The following is an 18,923-nucleotide window of genomic DNA, read 5'->3' on the forward strand; positions in this document are numbered from 1 at the left end:
AGCCTCCCCCACTCTCCCCTCCATCTCCCCCACTCCCCCCTTAGTCTCCCCCACTCCCCCCTCAGTCTCCCCCCTCCATCTCCTCCACTCCCCCTCAGTCTCCCCCACTCCCCCCTTAGTCTCCCCCACTCCCCCCTCAGTCTCCCCCCTCCATCTCCTCCACTCCCCCTCAGTCTCCCCCACTCCCCCTCCATTTGGGGCCTCACGGTAGCATGGTGGTTAGCATCAATGCTTCACAGCTCCAGGGTCCCAGGTTCGATTCCCGGCTGGGTCACTGTCTGTGTGGAGTCTGCACGTCCTCCCCGTGTGTGCGTGGGTTTCCTCCGGGTGCTCCGGTTTCCTCCCACAGTCCAAAGATGTGCGGGTTAGGTGGATTGGCCATGCTAAATTGCCCGTAGTGTAAGGTTAATGGGGGGAGTGTTGGGTTACGGGTATACGGGTTACGTGGGTTTAGGTAGGGTGATCATTGCTCGGTACAACATCGAGGGCCGAAGGGCCTGTTCTGTGCTGTACTGTTCTATGTTCTATGTTCTATCTCCCGTACCAGCCTCCCCGGACAGGGGCCGGAATGTGGCGACTGGGGGCTTTTCACAGTATCTTCATTGAAGCCTACTCGTGACAATAAGCAATTTTCATTTCATTTTCATCTCCCCCACTCCCGCCTCAGTCTCCCCCACTCCCCCCTCAGTCTCCCCACTCCCCCCTCAGTCTCCCCCCTCCGTCTCCCCCACTCCCCCCTCAGTCTCCCCACTCCCCCCTCCATCTCCCCCACTCCCCCCTCAGTCTCCCCCACTCCCCCCTCAGTCTCCCCCACTCCCCCCTCAGTCTCCCCCACTCCCCCCTCAGTCTCCCCCACTCCCCCCTCAGTCTCCCCCACTCCCCCTCAGTCTCCCCCACTCCCCCCTCAGTCTCCCCCTCAGTCTCCCCCACTCCCCCTCAGTCTCCCCCGCTCCCCCCTCCATCTCCCTCACTCCACCTCAGTCTCCCCCACTCCCCCCTCAGTCTCCCCCACTCCCCCCTCAGTCTCCCCACTCCCCCTCAGTCTCCCCCACTCCCCCCTCAGTCTCCCCCACTCCCCCTCAGTCTCCCCCACTCCCCCTCAGTCTCCCCCACTCCCCCTCCATCTCCCCCACTCCCCCCTCCGTCTCCCCCACTCCCCCCTCCATCTCCCCCACTCCCCCCTCAGTCTCCCCCACTCCCCCCTCAGTCTCCCCCACTCCCCCCTCAGTCTCCCCCACTCCCCCCTCAGTCTCCCCACTCCCCCTCAGTCTCCCCCACTCCCCCCTCAGTCTCCCCCACTCCCCCTCAGTCTCCCCCACTCCCCCTCCATCTCCCCCACTCCCCCCTCCGTCTCCCCCACTCCCCCCTCCATCTCCCCCACTCCCCCCTCAGTCTCCCCCCCTCCCCCCTCAGTCTCCCCCACTCCCCCCTCAGTCTCCCCCACTCCCCCCCTCAGTCTCCCCACTTCCCTCTCCGTCTCCCCCACTCCCCCCTCCGTCTCCCCCACTCCCCCCTCCGTCTCCCCCACTCCCCCTCAGTCTCCCCCACTCCCCCCTCAGTCTCCCCCACTCCCCCCTCAGTCTCCCCCACTCCCCCCTCAGTCTCCCCCACTCCCCCCTCCGTCTCCCCCACTCCCCCCTCCGTCTCCCCACTCCCCCCTCAGTCTCCCCCACTCCCCCCTCCGTCTCCCCCACTCCCCCCTCAGTCTCCCCCACTCCCCCCTCAGTCTCCCCCACTCCCCCTCCACTCTGGACCCCCCTCCCGTTCTCGGGGATGCCTTCCCCGTTGTGGCCAGACTCCAGCAGTGCGCTGAGCAGTGCGCTGAGCGGTGCGCTCACCTCCTCGAAGCTCTCGTCAGCCAGCACGACTGGTTGACGAACTTGAAAAAAGCAGGTGTGTTGGCCGGCGTGAAAACAATGCGTGATGACGTCGGGACTTCGGCCCATCCGGGCCGGAGAATAGCGGGGGGGCCAATAAGTAGCGATTCTGGTCGTGTCGGGGGCGCATTCGAGGCCTTTGCCGGGAATCTCGATGTATAGTTTGTGCGGGGTTCAGAGAATAGTGGGAGGGTGTCGGACCTGCGTCGCCGTGAAAATTTGCGTGGCCCGCTATTCTCCAAACCGGCATGAGTGCAGAGAATCGCGCCCAGTGTTTTTAAAAAAGAAATTTAGAGTACCAAATTCATTTTTTCCAATTAAGGGGCAATTCAGCGTGGCCAATCCACCTAGCCTGCACATCTTTGGGTTGTTGGGACGAAACCCATGCAAACACGGGGGAGAATGTGCAAACTCCACACGGATAGTGACCCAGAGCTGGGATTGAACCTGGGACCTCGGCACCGTGAGGCAGCAGTGCTAACCACTGCTCCACCATGCTGGCTGTACCACAGCCAGTGTTGTCTGACATGTCAGTAGATACTGTAGTGTCATTTATGCAAGATAATCTCTATACCATTGTAAAGGATCTTCAATTATTCCCTTCCTCAGAATAAAAAATACTCCTGACATCAACTGTCTTTAAAATATGTTTGATTGAAAATGGGACATTCTGCCCACCTTAATTCTTTCCATCAAGTTACATCAAGGTTCATTGAATGGAGAGGACAGAAACAGGCCATTCAGCCCAATTAGTCAATGCACTGTTTGTACAAATCCCCACCACCTCCTTCATTCAACCCTATCAGCATAACCTTTATTCCTTTCTCCCTCTGTTTTTTACCTCAATTATTCCTTGTGGTGTTGAGTTCCATATTCTTCCCATTCTTTACTCCTGAATTCCTTTTTGGATTTTATGGCTCTAATATTGGACCATTCCACACGTGGAAACATAGAGCCAGATTTTCATTGCCAGGTTGGGTAGCATAAGTTGGAAAGTTTTCCAACCAGGCAGACCCATCTCAGTTTAAAGGACCTCATTACACCAGTCTGCTGACCCCATAATTAGATTGTCAGCAAGACTCAAGCTGGGTGCGTGTTGAAGTGGGCTGCTGAGAAGGCTTGCCTTCATTCTCTAGGACTTTGTCCCAGTTGTTTTAGAAACTGTGAAGCCCTTTAGTTCTCATCTCTTGCACCCCTCACTCCCCCCACACCCATCCCTCAGAGCTACTCCGAGCTGACTCATCCCCGAATCCAACCCTCATGCCACTTTGGTCTCACAATGTCAACTTCAAAGACACTCCCAATATCCACCATGGGTAGATTTGAGGAGCCCTGTGGAAATGAAAAGAAAATTCTAACAATCTAATACAGCTCTCACTCATGCACCCTTGAAAGTGAAAAGTATTCCCATTCATAAAACCTATAAAAAATTATATATTTCTTCAAATGGTTAATCTTTCATAAAAACAAAGTTCTATTCAAATCCCACGTCAAAGACGATTACTTATTTAATAGACTATGTTATGATCAGTCAAAGCTGACTACTTTTAAAGAGAAATTCACATTTTTAGTTAACAACTAACATATCAAAATTTTAGGTTTAAAACCGATGACTAAAAAACATGATTGACTATTTTCTTTTTTGCAATCAATTTATACTATAAACGACAAAAAGAAAATTCCCCATTTACCTTTTAAAATAACTAAAAACCCTGTGCTACAGTGAAACATTAAATTGTCCTTTAAATGGATTCTTCATCCTCTAGGAATCACTTATATTAATTTCAGGTCCTGATGGATTGCTTCCTTTTTACTTTCTCAGATGGGTAATTTCTAGTCCCAGAACTGTTTTTCACTGTGAAGATCTGCCAAATCCTTCATTTAACTCCAAGCTGGTGAATGGTCCTTGAAAATATCAACAGAAACCTCTAAATCTCTAATGATCTCCATGCCATGGGTTCCCTCCTCCCTGATGGCAGTTTAAATCTGGAGCCAAATCAAGGGGATGTTCTGGTGTGTAGGAGTTGCAGCGTAGCAAGCTGGGTTAAGCATCCAATCATATTGATATATTCTCATAGGCAGAAACAAGGTAGTTAAATGCTGTTCCGTTAATTTAATATTTCAGGTAGCCAAATAAATGATTATATTTGCATTACAATAGAAGCTAAAATATTACAAACAATCCATAACAAAAATATTATTTTAAAAATGTGCATATTCTGTACAATTGCAGGGTCCTAAAGTTGCTGTCAGTTTCAGTGGAGTTATGACTGTGAATGTTGACAGTTTCAATGTCATTTCTACCACAGCAAAATGCAGCTATCGGGGTTCCAGAAGGCTCGTATGCTAAATCACCCCCTTGAACATTGTCATTTTTATAAATGACCTGGAAGAGGGTGTAGAAGGATGGGTTAGTAAATTTGCAGATGACACGAAGGTCGGTGGAGTTGTGGATAGTGTTGAAGGATGTTATAGGATACAGAGGGACATAGATAAGCTGCAGAGCTGGGCTGAGAGGTGGCAGATGGAGTTTAATGCGGAAAAGTGTGAGGTGGTTCACTTTGGAAGGAGTAACAGGAATGCAGAGTACTGGGCTAATGGCAAGATTCTTGGTAGTGTAGATGAACAGAGAGATCTCGGCATCCAGGTACATAAATCCCTGAAAGTTGCCACCCAGGTTAATAGGGCTGTTAAGAAGGCATATGGTGTGCTAGCCTTTATAAGCAGGGGGATTGAGTTTCGGAACCACAAGGTCATGCTGCAGCTGTACATAACTCTGGTGCGGCCGCACCTGGAGTACTGCGTGCAGTTCTGGTCACCACATCATAGGAAGGATGTGGAAGCTTTGGAAAGGGTTCAGAGGAGATTTACTAGGATGTTGCCTGGTATGGAGGGAAGGTCTTACGAGGAAAGGCTCAGGGAATTGAGGTTGTTTTCGTTAGAGAGGAGAAGGCTGAGAGGTGACTTAATAGAGACATATAAGATAGTCAGAGGGTTAGATAGGGTGGACAGTGAGAGTCTTTTTCCTCGGATGGTGATGACCAACACGAGGGGACATAGCTTTAAATTGAGGGGTGATAGATATAGGACAGATATCAGAGGCAGTTTCTTTACTCAGAGAGTAGTCGGGGTGTGGAACGCCCTGCCTGCAACAGTAGTAGACTTGCCAACTTTAAGGGCATTTAAGTGGTCACTGGATAGACATATGGATGAAAATGGAATAGTGTAGGTCAGATAGGCTTCAGATGGTTTCACAGGTCGGCGCAACATCGAGGGCCGAAGGGCCCGTACTGCGCTGTAGTGTTCTATGTTCTATGTTCTATGAACGTTCACACAGTTCGGTTGCTGCTGCAGTTGCCATAGCTTCAATAGTAATTCCAGAATTCCTACCTTTCTTGCTCCATTTCTCAGATTGCAGGATTTACTGGGCAATTCCGCATGGTGGTTTTCAGCAGCAGAATCATAGAATCATAGAACAGTACAGCACAGAACAGGCCCTTTGGCCCTCTATGTTGTGCCGAACAATGATCACCCTACTCAAACCCACGTATCCACCCTATACCCGTAACCCAACAACCCCCCCCCCCCCCAACCTTTACTTTTTAGGACACTACGGGCAATTTAGCATAGCCAACCCACCTAACCCGCACATCTTTGGACTGTGGGAGGAAACCGGAGCACCCGGAGGAAACCCACGCACACACGGGGAGGACGTACAGACTCCGCACAGACAGTGACTCAGCCGGGAATCGAACCTGGGACCCTGGAGCTGTGAAGCATTTATGCTAACCACCATGCTACCGTGTTGCCCTAAGCAGTGGGATTTTCTGGTCCCGCCGTTGTCAATGAGATTTCCCGTTGATTGCACCCTTCATCGCCAGGAAACCCATGTGCCATTGTGGGACCAGAATATTCTGACGGCTTGAACAGCTGGTAAATTCACCCTTAGTCTATCCTGAGTTCCCATTAACCTGATTTTCTCCAACTATCAATTGCTTGGTAATTTGGTCCCTAGTTTTACCAATCTTCAACCTTCCAAACTGTGGTGACTCACCTAGATTAGCAATAGCCCGGTATCATCACTGAAGTATTAGCTCACTTACAGGTCCAGGAGTTCCACTTGCCCTTGTTAACATCCACATGATTCCCAGCCTTTATCAATTTCAGCTCCTTCCTCTCTCATGTCTCAATCCTTTGGTTCAAACTGTCAGCATTTTTAAATCAAAGCAATCTTACTTCTGAATCAGACACTTGTGAGTTCAAACCTCACAACAAAATTTAAGGCAATCAAACTCGGCTGACATTTCAGTGCCAGACTGAGGAAATTATACAGATGTTCTCCTTCATATCAGAAATTAATCTAATATCCCGTCCACCCTCAGTTGAACAAAAAGGTTGAGGCTAGTTGATGATGAGCAAAATTATACAGTCTAATATTTTCAACAGATTTTCCAAATCATTCAGCTAATTCCATTAATGGTTCCTAACTGCACAAAAGCAGACTACTTTGTTTAACATTAAGAAGTCTCACAACACCAGGTTAAAGTGCAACAGGTTTATTTGAAATGACAAGTTTTCTGCGCTCTGCTCCTTCATTAGATGAATTCACCTGATGAAGGAGCTATACTCTGAAAGCTTGTGATTTCAAACAAACCTGTTGAACTTTAACCTGGTGTTGTTCAATGTCTTACTGCGCCCACTCCAGTCCAGCACCGCCATCGCCACATCTTGTTTAACAGAGAGTACATCAAAAGTATTTCATTATCTGTTATGTAGCTTGGCAAATCCTGAGGCTGAGAAAGATGCTTTTTAATGCACAATTTCTCTCTCCCTCTCTCTTCTTCTGCAATAATTCTCACATGTTTTTATCTTTCTGCTGTATCCAGCCAATAATGTGAAGGAACTAAAAGAGAGCAGAGATTCCTAATAATGTATGAAAATCAGATCACTCACTGTTGTCACAAAGGTCTGCACAAAAGCCTTCACAATTTTGTTCTGTAGAAATAAAAGGAAATACCTGTAAATATTGGAAATGGAAATAATCATTTTTATTAGTCTCGCTTCTATTTTTAGTTCTTATGATTGTAATGCAAACCAGTATTTTCTGTCTTCAGATGTTTGTGCAGCTGCTGTGTCCTGAAAACAATTGCTATTTTTATTTCACTTGTGTATGTTGGGTATTTAAAAGGTTGCGGCTTTCTGTTTTCCATGTTCTGCTAAACTAAAGAAGGCAAAACTTATGAGAAACTAATCAATGTTTAACTGAAATTGCCTTGCTTCTGGCACATTTCTACTAACTTGCATTTTTATAGTGCCAATTCGGCCCAGAGAGTATATTCCAGCTCTCTGTGACGCAGCCCATTCAGTCCCATTCCCCCACTTCATCTCTGTCGCTGCAATCTTGTTTCCTTTAAGTTCCATCTAGTTTCCTTTTTAAAATAATTGATCACCTCTGTTTTGACCACCCTGGTGGGCAACGCGTTTGAATTAATTACTGCTCTCTGAGTAGATAATCTCTTCCTACTATTCGCTATGCATCTATTGCCAAAAATATTTAATCAGTGTTCAATAGACCTTCTGCCATTAGTCAATGGGCACAGATTTTACCTGCCAACCTCAGCCAAATCTGTTGTGATTTTATACACTTCTACCAATTCTCCCCTGAAGCTCTTTTTGCTTAGATGAGATCCTCAGCTTCTCCATCCTAAGCATGTAGCTAAACACCTCTATTCCTGAAACCATCCTAGTAAATGTCTTTTGCACCATTTCAAAGATGCTCATCCTCTATCTAAAGTTTGATGATGCGAACCGGATGCAATATCCACATTGTGGCCTCACCAGAGCTTTATTAAGGTCAGCCTAACTCCCCTGGTTTTACATTCAATGCCTCGAGTTACAAAGCCAAGTCACCATATTCTTTGCCCACCACTCCATCACTATGTCCTGACACTTTCAAAGGATTAGATTATTCTGCCCTTGCATATTCTTTGGCATTGTACCATTGAGCCTGTATTACCTCTTAAGAGCAGTGCTGGATAGTGGCTTGAGTTGCTGCTGGACCATACAACATATGCCTGTCACCAGCTCAGTCTCAGTCACCTCTGGCACAGGTTCTCCATCATATTGAGATGGATGTCTTCGGTTGGTACACCGTTCCCAAACCTATTTGCCCTGCTTCTCGTCTTCCTATTGGTGTGTGTGCATCAGCCTCTCCCTTCTGACTTTCTGCTCTCTATCTGAAATCTGGATGCCCACAGTAACTGGTTTATGTAAGCAATTTGTATGATGCACATCTTGTATGTTCCATACCCTCCTCCAGCACCTGGGTACATAGATTCATAGATTCATAGAATTTACAGTGTAGAAGGAGGCCATTCAGCCCATCGAGTCTACACCGGCTCTTGGAAAGAGCACCGTACCCAAGGTCAACACCTCCACCCTATCCCCATAACCCAGTAACCCCATCCAACACTAAGGGTAATTTTGGACACTAAGGGCAATTTATCATGGCCAATCCACCTAACCTGCACATCTTTGGACTGTGGGAGGAAACCGGAGCACCCGGAGGAAACCCACGCACACACGGGGAGGATGTGCAGACTCCGCACAGACAGTGACCCAAGCCGGAATCGAACCTGGGACCCACATGAGTGAGATGGGATGAAAAAAATTGCCCTGCAAGACCAGCGGACCCACCAACCCTTAGGTTAAGGGAAGGCAGTTGGGATTAGTTTTGTGCCACTTCTGGGACTGCAAATAAATTATTAAATCAAATTCAAGAGAGGTCCGCTGCCAATCCAAAGAAATACGTCAACTTTGGATCTACTCTTACCAGAGTTATTTTGCACACTTTGGGTTCCACACTCCTAGGCAACCAAAGTTAACTAGTTAAAAGTCAACTGATGATTTAAATGGCCAGCAGTGTCCATAAAATGCCCATGTGTGACACATGCCACCCACTCTATTCCCCACACCACAAAATAAGAATTACCCTGTTCGGAGGCAAGACTTAGGATTTTCGGGCGGTTCTACTAATTTTGTCACAGAGGGCAGACTTTTTTGTGTGGCAAAAGACTGGGTCTGTATTTTAGTTATTTAAAAAAGGAATGAACTTGCATTTAGAAAGTACTTTCTCAACAGTACCTCACTGCAAATGAAGTCCTTTTAAAGTGGAGACCCCGTTGTAACTTGTGTCATGTGAGAGTACCTTTAAAAAATCGGTGTTTATAAATGGGTGTGTATATAAGTATCTGCAGTGAGAGTATGTTTCAGAAATGGGTGTTTATAAATGGGTGTGTATATAAATATTTGTAGTGAGAGTACCTTTAAGAAATGGGTGTTTATAAATGGGTGTGTATATAAATATCTGTAGTGAGAGTACCTTGAAGAAATGGGTGTTTATTACTGCAGTGATGTCAGGGACTGGGTTGAGCTGGGCTGTCTGAGTTTTTTACTTTTGCTTTAGGCTTTTTGCTGCAGAGTGGATTTGGTTTCATTTTAGTTTTGGAGAAGCTGCAATCACAGCAGGATGTGTGTGAACCTCTGCAAGCTTATGAATGTTCATTGGTTGATCTCAACGTGGTAACTGTTTTCAGTAATGAAGTTAAGTCTGATGTCTTTCTGTTAAAAGGTTTTGTTTTAAGTCTTATGGATGTTAAAAGGAAAGCTCAAGGATTACTTAGTGTTGTATACTTTGGGGGTTTATTTGAATTAATGGTTGCTAAGATGCTCACTGTATGTTTTAAAAAGGTTAACTTGAGTTCATAGAATAAACATTGTTTTGCTGTGAAAAAATACTTTTCCATTTCTGCTGTACCACACTTGCAGAGTGGGCCGTGTGCTCCCCATACCACAAGCTATTAAAAGTTGTGGGTCAGGTGAACTCCATGATACACTTTGGGGTTGTCTAAACCCTGGCCCCTAACACTTGGGGACACACAGTAGTCAATCTACACAGAGCAATGATGCAAATAACATTGGTGTTGGTCGAAGAACAAATGTTGACCAAGGCTCGGAGAGCTGGCTTGCTCTTCTTCAAATGGTGCCATTTGATCTTTTCCATCTTGGAGAATGGAACCTTATTTTAAACTGGCTCCTGAAAGTCAACGCAACGAACAAGGTTTCAATCCCTGTGGCTACATTGAAGTGCCAGCCTAGATTAGGGGCGAGATTCTCCGCAAATGCGGAGAATCGTAAAGGCTGCCGTGGGACAGTCCGTGACCCACGGCAGCCTTCACGCCAAATTCCGGGGATGATTCTCCCCCCCCGGGCAGGGCTAGGGGCGCGGTCCCATGCGTCACGGCGGTGCGGCCTTGACGACGGTCGTCAAGGCCGCACGTCAAGTGTCACGCCGGCTGACGCGGCCGATGACGTCAGCCGCGCATGCGCAGGTTGGACAACGCCAACCCGCACATGCACAGTTGCCGTCTTTACCCTCAGCCGCCCTGCAAGACGTGGCAGCTTGATCCTGCGGGGCGGCGGAGGGAAAAGAGTGCGTCCGTTACGGTACGACAATTGAACCGGGCTGCTGGACTGCCTTGGTCTGCTTTAAAAGCCAGATCTTTAGCCCTGTGCTAAACCCGGCATCTCCCGGCATCTATCAGTCTGCCCAGGGAGACCCCAGTTGGACGCCAGTTAGTACTGGTCCACACAAATCTGGACTAGGCAGAAGTGTGGCCTGGATGGTCAGGATCAGGGAAGGGAGGCCCACTGGCTCTTCCCCAAGCAACCGGGCAGCTTGGCACTGCCAGGCTGGCACTGTGGCACAGCCACCCTGGCACTGCCAAGATGCCTGTGTGGCACTGCCAGGAATACTGCCAGGTGGCAGTGCCAGGGTGCCTTGATGCCAGGGTGGTACTGCCAAGGATCAGGGCTTGAGGGGGACCATGCCCATGAAAGGAGGGGGTATTAAGGATGGGGGATGTGAAGGGCAGCTATGAAGGCCTCCAGTATATTGGGGTATGAAGAGTGGGTGTCCTGGAAGGGGGGACCTGAAATGGGACATTGGAAGGCCTGAAAAAGGGGTGCCTTCAGTGACCCCATAATAGGGCGTTCTCACTTGGGGGGCGGTGGGATAATGGCCATGTGCGGGCGTGACATTCCTGTGTGGGGGGGGGGGGGGGGGGGCGGTGGGCACGTGGGGACCCTCAAGATCATTTTGAGACCGGTGCACCCTTTCAAAATGGTGGCCCGATCTCAGAGGAGCTGATCTGGCCAGCAAGTTCAGTGTTCCAGTAATTTAAAAAATTTGAACTGTGGGCGAACCCGGAGAGAAACTTCCAGGGCCCGAAAAAGTGACAACGGGTGTGATCTAACCAAATTGGAACAGAGTCCTGGACTAACGCGATTTGCCTGGTGTACCCAGGCATTCGTAGCACCGAGAAACACCACACTATCTATCGGGACTCTGTTTCAATTTGGGGCCTCAGCGGGGAACTTGTCGACAAGGTCGCACTTTGTCCCTTTTCCTGCACTGAGGATACCACTCGCTGGAACTCCTCAGTGCAGGAGATCAGGACACTATTTTTAACTGGAGTCCTGATCTCTCAATCCTCCTGACCCCTCAATCCTCCTAACCCCTGAACCCCTCAAAGCTCCAATTAACCTACAGGCGGTCCTCAGGGCTCTCAAAGATCCCACACGCATGCGCAGGGCACCCCTGGGCCCAATCCACAGCACGGGGAAATTGTCAACCTGGCACCCTGGCAGTGCCCATGCCAGCTGGCACTGCCAGAGTGCCCAGGTGGCACCAGCGGTGCCTGGGTGCCACCATGCCAAGAGGGCATGTACCTGGGGGCATCTGATCCTGGAGGAGACCCCCACAAGTGCCGTTCCGTCTGGTCCCCATTTGTGAAGATCAGCACTGAACGGTGCTTGACAAGGTCTCGGAGGCTAAGGGGTTAGATCCCAACGCCTCGGGCCGATCAGGAGAGAGCATATTAGAGTGAGACTCTGGGCAGGATTTACCAACCACCCTGCCTCGTGAGGGGAAGCGGCCCGCCATCGGGATCGACAATGTTCATAAATTTGAATATTCAAATCTTTTTGGCGTTGGGGAGATTCTCTCCACTGAGGTCGCACAGGCAGGAGGAAAGGTGGAGAAAAGGATGATGCCAGTGTCAGGCTCAGCAAAGGTTCTTGCATCATCCTAATGAGCAAGGAACAGTGTGGGCCCCTTCAGACCCAGAGGATGAAGCACGTTTATCTGCTGAGTGTAGGCATATTGCAAGACTGAGGGCACTATTCAGCAACCCCGCTGCGCCTCATGTGAATCGGACGTGGGTCCAAATTTGGGCTCCACGCGTTGGCTCCTCACAGATCGGGGCACCATATTGGAAGGCCGCCCCAATCTTTCTTCCCCCCCCCTCCCCCCCCCCCCACCGTTTTCAGGCCCCTCCCCATGATTGTGTTCCGTCCTCACTACCCCAACCTTGGAGAGGTCCCCGGGAAACCTCCCCTCACCCCCCTTATCCCCCCCTCCAAGTGTTAAGGTCTCCCAGCCCAACTCCTGACAGTGCCAGCCTGGTATCCTGGCCAGCCTGGGTGGAGCTGCTAGCTTGGCACTGCCAGATTGACACCCTGGCAGTGCCAAGATGCCCAATTGATGGTGGAGTGCTAGGGTGCCACCCGACCCTGTACCCGACCACCCGGATGCCTCCAATAGCCTGGGAGACCTCCCAGGTGCTTTTCTGATGGTCCATGTTTGCGTTTGGACAGTAGTAAACGGCTCCCTGCGAGGTCTCCCAGGCGGGCCGGAGTGCCCCGGATGCTGGGTGAATTTGGCGTCTGGGTTACGGCTCATTTAAATATTCAAATCTTGTTTTCGCCCAGCTAGACGAGATCCAGATCGCTCAGCCCGGCAACGCGTGGAGCCCAAATTTGGACCCACGTCCGATACACGTGAGGCGCAGCGGGGTTGCTGAATAGCGTCCTCAGTCTTGCAATATGCCTACACTCAGCAGATAAATGTGCTTCACCCTCTGGGTCTGAAGGGGCCCACACTGTTCCTTGCTCATTAGGATGATGCAAGAACCTTTGCTGAGCCTGACACTGGCATCATCCTTTTCTCCACCTTTCCTCCTGCCTGTGCGTGATGATGAAAGTTACGTTAAATGCACCATCCATCTTCCTCACATTCTCCTCTGCTGTAAAAACGGGAGTAAGCGTCAGACTCCAACGCTCCTCTTCTTGTAACTGTCTAGTGAGTGACTGTGCTTTCAAGGGGTTATGATCTGGAGATGCCGGCGTTGGACTGAGGCGAGCACAGTAAGAAGTTTTACAACACCAGGTTAAAGTCCAACAGGTTTGTTTCAAACACTAGCTTTCGGAGCACAGCTCCTTCCTCAGGTGAATGAAGGGGTATACTCTTCATACCTCTTCATTAGTTTCAACACAGGCATTTCATCACAACAAAGTTCCTTGCAGCACTATGAAAGTGCTTAGGATCACAGTAGACACTCACTTCCAGCACATCCAATGGCCTTCTGTAGTTTATCCAGTAGCTCACTTGGTTTTACATTTGTTGTTGCTCTGGGAAATTTCCATAATTCAGCCCACCTGAATTCATTCCATCAAGTTACATCAAGGTTTGTTGAGCAGACAGGTCAGAAGCAGGCCATTCAGCCCAACTAGTCAATGCCAGTGTTTATGCAAATCCCCTCCCACCTCCTTCATTTAACCCTATCAGCATAACATTCTATTTCTTTCTCTCTGTTATTTATCTCAAGTATTCCTTGTGGGAACGAGTTCCACATTCTTTGTTCCTGAATTCCTTTTTGGATTTTATGGCTCTAATATTGGGCACAGTCACAAGAGGAAACTAGGACCAGATTTTCATTACCAAGGTGGGTAGCATAAGTTGGAAAATTTTCCAACTTGGCAGATTCACAACAGTTTAAAAGGACCTCATTAGACCAGTCTGCGACCCCAGAAGTAGATTATAGGCAACCTTGGAGGGAGGCGAGAATCTAGCTGGGTGTGTCGATGTGAGCTGCTTAGAAGGCTTGCCTTCATTCTCTAGGACTTTGTTCCAGTTGTTTTAGAAACTGTGATGCCCTCTAATCCTCACCCTCCGCACCACCTCACTCCCCCCACACCCATCCCTCATAGCTATGGTAGCACAGTGGTTAGCACTATAGCTCCAGGGTTCCAGGTTCGATATCCGACTTGGGTCACGGTCTGTGCAGAGTCTGCATGTTCTCCTGTGTCAGTGTGGGTTTCTTCGGGGTGCTCCGGTTTTCTCCCACAGTCCAAAGATGTACGGGTTATGTGGATTGGTCACGCTAAATTGCCCCGTAGTGTCCAAAAGTTAGGTGGGGTTGCTGGGTTACGGGGATAGGGTGGACGTGTGGGCTTAGGTAGGGTGTTCTTTCAAGGGCTGATGCAGACACGATAAGCCAAATGGCCTCCTTCTGTACTGTAAATTCTATGATTCTGTGATGGATTGCTTCCTTTTTACTTTCTCAGATGGGTAATTTCTAGTTCCAGAACTGTTTTTCACTGTGAAGATCTGCCGAATCCTTCGTCTAACTCCAAACTGGTGAATGGTCCTTGAAAATGTCAACAGAACCCTCTGAATCTCTAATGATCTCCATGCCATGGGTTCCCTCCTCCCTGATGGCAGTTTAAATCTGGAGCCAAATCAAGAGGATGTTCTGATGTGTAGGAGTTGCAGCGTAGCAAGCTGGGTTAAGCATCCAATCATATTGACATATTCTCATAGGCAGAAACAAGGTAGTTAAAAGCTGTTCCGCTTTAATTGAATATTTTAGGTAGCCAAATAAATGATTATGCTTGCATTGCAAAAGAAGCTAAAATATTACAAGCAATCCATCACAAAAATATTATTTTAAAAATGTGCCTGGTACCATCACTGAAGTATTAGCTCACTTACAGGTCCAGGGGTTCCACTTGCCCTTGTTAACATTCACATGATTCCCAACCTTTATCAATTTCAGCTCCTTCCTCTCTCATGTCTCAATCCTTTGGTTCATACTGTCAGCATTTTAAAATCAAAGCAATCTTACTTCTGAATCAGACACTTGTGGGTTCAAATCTCACAACAAAATTTAAGGCAATCAAACTTAGCTGACATTTCAGTGCCAGACTGAGGGAATGATACAGATGCTCTTCATATCAGAAATTAATCTAATATCCCGTCCACCCTCAGGTGAACATAAAAGTTGGCTCTAGTTGAGGATGAGGAAATTTATCCAGTCTAACATTTATCCCACATTCAACATCATTGAAACAGATTTATCAAATCATTCAACTAATTCCATTAATGGTTCCTAACTGCACAATAGCTGGCTACCTTGTTTAACAGTGAGTAAATATCAAATGGTGTCACTGCCAAGCTGCCTGTGTCGCACCAACAGTGATAGGGTGCCACCCTGCCCAGAGAGCAAGCACCTGGGAGCCTCCGATCTCCTAGGAGACCCCCATGAGTTTCATCTGATCCCCTTCTGTGGAGGCCAGCAACGAATGGCGCTGACCGAGGTGAAGGTGTCAGAACCCAATGTCTCGGGTAGATCAGGGTAGACATATTAATGTAAGACTGTTGGCAGGATTAACTGACCTCCCCATCGTGTTTTTCAGTGGGAGAGGCGTACCCACCTCCCCCCTCCCCCCCCACCCCCCGCAGGATCTACCGGTCCCACTGTTGGCAATGAGATTACCCGTTGCCAGCATCCATCGTCGCCGGGAAACCCATGCACCGCCGTGGGTCCGGAATTTCCCATCAATGTGAACAGCCAATAAATCCAGCCCTCTGTCTCGTTCTAATATGTAGATTTTCCAGATAGTGATCCTGCCCACAATGATTCAGATTCAGATCGCAACATCGGGCAGCACGGTAGCATGGTGGTTAGCATAAATGCTTCACAGCTCCAAGGTCCCAGGTTCGATTCCCGGCTGGGTCACTGTCTGTGCGGAGTCTGCATGTCCTCCCCGTGTGTGCGTGGGTTTCCTCCGGGTGCTCCGGTTTCCTCCCACAGTCTAAAGATGTGCGGGTTAGGTGGATTGGCCATGCTAAATTGCCCATAGTGTCCTAAAAAAAAGTAAGGTTAAGGGGGGGGTTGTTGGGTTACGGGTATAGGGTGGATACGTGGGTTTGAGTAGGGTGATCATGGCTCGGCACAACATCGAGGGCCGAAGGGCCTGTTCTGTGCTGTACTGTTCTATGTTCTATGTTCTATCTCGCGAGATCGTGTTAGATCACGCAAGGCGTGGCGAGTCGGGTAGCAACGTATCTGGTAGATCGCACTCTATGTGTGGTTAGATGGAGCGGCACGGTAACGCAGTGGTCAGCACTGCTGCCTATGGCGATGAGAATCCCGTCCCTGGATCACTGTCTGTGTGATGTTTGCTCATTCTCCCCATGTCTGCGAGGGTTTCACCCCCACAAGCCAAAGATGTTCAGGTTAGGTGGATTGGCCACGTGAATTGCCCCTTAATTAAAAAATAAATTATTGGCAACTGTAAATGTATAAAGCAAAGTGTGGTTAGATAGCAGTGGGGAATTCGACTACAGAGCCAGGGAGAAACACTCAGCTAAACTTGCCTGAAATGACACTTAAAAACTTTTCCATTAGATTGCGCCCCTTCCCTCTGAATGAGAAGCTTGTGTGTTCACACCTCACTAGAAAGCCTAAAAGAATCAAACTTGACTGACATTTCAGTACCAAACTGAGGGCTCTCCTTAATATGAGAATCTGAGTTCCTGTCTGTGCTGATATGCATAAAGCAATTCTGTACATAATATGACCACTGACCACTACCAGTGTAAACCACCACGTGACGCTGTGTCTGGGGAGTTGGGAGTAAGTTGTGTTGGTGGATAGACGTATTTTGCAGGCGCTCTATAATAGTTAGTATTAGTAGTTTGTTATTTTATTCACTTTGGTTATCTCTACCATGCAGTTGTTTTATAATAAATTATTTAAATTATATGTTCTGTAGTGCATTATTCATATTGGCCAGTCTACAGAACTTGACTAAGAACTAGAAGATACTGCAAAAAAATCCAAACTATTAAAGATAACTTTGAAGAAGAAGAAAGAAAAAAAAATATTTCTACTAATCTTGCAAACTACTGGCATCTGGTGCTCAACGCGCGGTGAAACTTGGATGCCCAGGGTGGAAGGTATCAAGGCACCTCAACAGCTTTGGATTACTGGTAACGTGTACGAGAATTTTAGGGTGTGTGAGCAACAGTTCAAACTTTATGTTGCAGCTCTTGGTCTGCAGGCACAGCTTGATGAGGGGTGTATCGTGTTGCAGCTCACTGTAGCAGATCACCAAGCAATTGAATTTTTCAACACGTTTCCCTTCTAAAGCGAGGCACACAGCAAGAACTTTAACAAAGTTCTCAAGCAGTTCGATCGGCATTGCTCTCGTAAAAAAAAATAAACCTTTGATCGCTATATATTTTGTACGTCCACCCAAAACACAGGCGAGGCTTCCTGGATAGCTTCCTCACCGACTTGCAGCTGAAGGCGCAGTCGTACAATTTTAGTACTCTCCAGTCATCAATGATCAGATGATTTTTGGGATTTCTAATGATAAGGTGCGCAAGAGGCTTCTAAGTGAAACGGAGCTTCAACTCAAAAATGAAATCCAATATGTCACGCTAGCAAGTGTTATGGGCCAGGGTTTATGAACTCCAAAGTGTATTATGAAGCTCACCTGACCTATAACTTTATGTTGAATTTGGCTTGGGTGGGCACAGGTGTGATTCATCAGATTTCCTAGGCGCTTTTATCAAAACAAAATTTATTAAAACACAGCACAAATTGGTTATAAATTACAAACATAAAGAAATCACAAGTTCCAATAATCTATGTATATAACTCTTAATGAATCCCCCCTAGTAGCTGTTCTAATTCAATACAAAATCCAATAAACCAAAACCCCTTTCAAGAGTGTGGCGCAGCACACTGTAATCTCACTTGAATGGAACTGGTCCTTTCCCTGAGATTCTGATCCAGTTCCAACCAGCAGATTCATAACTCCTTCAGGAAAACCAAGGCAGTTTGCCACACCCAATGTGTTTTCAGTTCCCTGGACCAGCTTTTAAAATGAAAACAGGGAAACACTGCTTCTCATCTGCAGTCCAAAGCAACAAACCGAAACTGAAACCGAAAAACTTAACCCCCTCTCACCTGACAGCCACAGCCCAGCTCCACCCACAAATGATATCACTGAAGCCATGCTACAAGCCATGTTGAAAGACCAAACCTTTCTTAAAAGACACTCACATGACACCAAGAACAAAATAAACCATCAACTTCAAAGATAGTTTCATTTTTCAAACCTTTTCACTTGCCCATTACAGTAGTCCCCCGTTATACCGCGCTCCGCAATACCGCGGTTCGCGATATACCGCGGGGGGGCTGATGGACCCCAACTGTCAGTTGTGTCAATTTCAGCGGCCGGCACCGGAGAGGGAAGCTGCTCTCACTGAAATAATCAGCCGGCCGCTGAAATTGACACTGCCCGCTGCTCTCTCCCTCCAATCCAACTTTTAAGTTTTAATGTTTCTGATTGGAGGGAGAGAGCAGCCGGCAGTGTCAATTTCAGCGGCCAGCTGATTGTTTCAGTGAGAGCAGCTTCCCTCTCCGGATCAAAGTGAGCCGGTCGCTGAAATTGACACTGCCGGCTGCTCTCTCCCTCCAATCAGAAACATTAAAACTTAAAAGTTGGATTGGAGAGAGAGAGCAGCGGGCAGTGTCAATTTCAGCGGCCGGCTCACTTTGATCCAGAGAGGGAAGCTGCTTTCACTGAAACAATCAGCTGGCCGCTGAAATTGACACTGGGGGAGAAAAGGGGGGGGGGGAGAAAAGGGGGGGGGGGAGAAAAGGGGGGGGGGGAGAAAAAGGGGGGGGAGAAAAGGGGGGGGGGAGAAAAGGGGGGGGGAGAAAAGGGGGGGGAGAAAAGGGGGGGAGAAAAGGGGGGGAGAAAAGGGGGGGAGAGAAAGGGGTTGGAGAGAAAAAGTGGTTGTGGGAGCAAAATCGGAAGGTGGGGGGGGAGAAAAGGGGGGGGAGAAAA

The 18,923-nt window shown here is 48.2% G+C and overlaps 1 protein-coding gene across 1 annotated transcript in view; it reads right to left on the reverse strand.

The window, feature by feature from the left end:
- Nucleotides 1-18,923, reverse strand: part of LOC119971420 (adhesion G-protein coupled receptor G2-like) — a 198,378-nt gene that overhangs the window by 139,094 nt on the left and 40,361 nt on the right. Inside the window, exon 2 of the mRNA XM_038806911.1 lies at nt 6,831-6,872. The gene's annotated coding sequence lies outside the window, so the exon portion shown is untranslated. The remainder of the gene's footprint in view (nt 1-6,830; nt 6,873-18,923) is intronic.

The sequence above is a fragment of the Scyliorhinus canicula genome, chromosome 9 (assembly GCF_902713615.1).
Source record: "Scyliorhinus canicula chromosome 9, sScyCan1.1, whole genome shotgun sequence".
Lineage (NCBI taxonomy): Eukaryota > Metazoa > Chordata > Chondrichthyes > Carcharhiniformes > Scyliorhinidae > Scyliorhinus > Scyliorhinus canicula.